The 2,119-nt window shown below is 37.8% G+C and overlaps 1 non-coding gene across 1 annotated transcript; it reads right to left on the minus strand.

Annotated features, from left to right (window-relative positions):
- Window positions 1-1,636: 1,636 nt before the first annotated feature.
- LOC139691543 (U6 spliceosomal RNA) lies at window positions 1,637-1,743 on the minus strand. Its single transcript, XR_011701605.1, has one exon. It is a non-coding gene; the product is annotated as a U6 spliceosomal RNA (small nuclear RNA).
- Window positions 1,744-2,119: the final 376 nt, after the last annotated feature.

Raw genomic sequence — 2,119 nt, forward strand, 5'->3', positions numbered from 1 at the left:
ATAACGACAAAATCATATATTAAAAAAAAAAAACATGGCATACATTCATGCATGAACACTTACACCCCACACACATGCAAACACTCAAACTACCAACTAACATACACATGCACCTGAAAGTATACCTAACATCTCTATAGTGTTTAATTTTGTGCCGACTTGTAAATTCAAAGTTTTTAATATTTCTAAAGTGACTTCGGTTTCTTGCTATTATGATTACTGATTGTTCGGGGAAAGAATGAGTATTTGTACCTATCTGTCTTGGAATCTATCTCCCTTAGTTTATCTTTGTGGTCTGATCTACCTAAGTAGTGTGGGGCCATTATAATTCCTTCAGTGTCATATTTAAACTCGTTTGTTCTGAACCTTTCTAAAAGTCTAAGCCTCGCTTGTTCTCTCCGCACTTCAAGTGGTTCCCAGCCTAAATTCCCTAAGAGACCTGTCACACTTGTGTTTTTATCATAACAATTTTTAACAAATCTAGCGGATTTTCTCTGGACTTTATCTAATTCTTTTTGCCAAATTTTCTCCCACGGATCCCAAATACTTGCGGCATATTCCAAATGAGGTCTAACTAGAGCAAAATAACACCTCTCTTTAACTTTTTCATTACATTTCCCCACCACCCGTTTTATGAAGCCAAGTTTCTTTAAAGCTGATCCGCATATTGTCCTGATATGTGCTCCCCATGAAAGGCGTGGTGTTAGAACAACCCCCAAATATTTAACTTGATTTGCCGTAGTCAATACTGAACCCTCTATTTTGTAGTTTATATCCTGTTCCTCGCTTCCTTTATTCCAAAATTTCAAAACTGCACATTTATCTATATTAAGTGTTAATCCCCATTTATTGCACCATCCCGAGATATTGTCTAAGTCTCTAGAGAGTAGCTCGCGATCTAGTTGGCTCCTTATTTCCCTGTATATCACCGTGTCGTCAGCAAATAACCTTAGATTGCTACTAACGTGTGTGCTTAAGTCATTTATGTATATTAAGAACAGAAGAGGCCCTATTACACTTCCCTGGGGGACGCCCGAAGTAACTTCTCTCTCCGTTGAGCAAAACCCATCTATGACTACTATTTGTTTGCGGTTTGACAAGAAGTCCCTAATCCAATTAATTATTTTCTCATTGATCCCATAGTATTTAAGTTTGTGTAACAATTTATTGTGTGGGACTTTGTCGAAGGCTTTTTTGAAATCCAGGAATACTGCATCGACTTGGGTGTTGTTTACTCCCGATCTAAGTATATCGTGAATGAAGAGACCAAGTTGTGTTTCGCAAGATCTGCTTTTCCTAAATCCGTGCTGGTTGTGGATTAGTATTTTCCTACTATCAAGAAATTTCATAATGTTAGTGACAATAACGTGTTCCAATATTTTACAAGAGATCGATGTTAAAGAAATGGGTCGGTAATTGGTTGGTTTATCCCTATCGCCGCCTTTATAGATGGGAGTTATATGGGCTAGCTTCCAGTCGCGAGGCACTGAGCCTTCTTCTATCGATTTTAGAAAAACAATATGTAAAAATGGGGCAATGTCGCCAGCTAATTCCTTTAATATTCTAGCAGGTATTTCTTCCGGACCAGGTGCCTTGTGTGCTTTGATACTACGGAGCAGATGTACTATTCCCTGCTTGGTATGTGGAACGCTTCACGATTTTGCGTGTCATCCTTGCGCAGGGGCCATGCTAATCTTCTCTGTATCGTTCCAATTTTAGTATATGTACCGCCGAAGCGAGTACAGCTCTACCCACTGGACTACCGCGACCCACACTGATAGTATATTTATTAAAATTCTAAATAATAAAAATTCAAACTCCATTTGAAATTAATCATGACAAACAGCTTTGAGATAAAAATGAAATATTACCTGTGTGAAATTGGCTTTGGACCAGAAGTACTAAAGAGCGAAATGAAACAAGTTGCAGGAAAAATGAGGGCGAACAACGAAGTCATTAGGGTATCACCCTAATGACTTCGAAGTTGAATCGAATAGTACCCTCATAGTAGAACGAAATAGTTGGAAACATTAATATATGGGTTAAGTTGAATGGAAGGTTGAAGTATGGAAAGTTAACCGCTAATATTTAAGTATTACAGGATCGAAAAATTAATTTC

Source organism: Hetaerina americana, unplaced genomic scaffold (genome assembly GCF_022747635.1).
Source record: "Hetaerina americana unplaced genomic scaffold, ioHetAmer1.1.p SCAF_37, whole genome shotgun sequence".
NCBI classification, from domain to species: domain Eukaryota; kingdom Metazoa; phylum Arthropoda; class Insecta; order Odonata; family Calopterygidae; genus Hetaerina; species Hetaerina americana.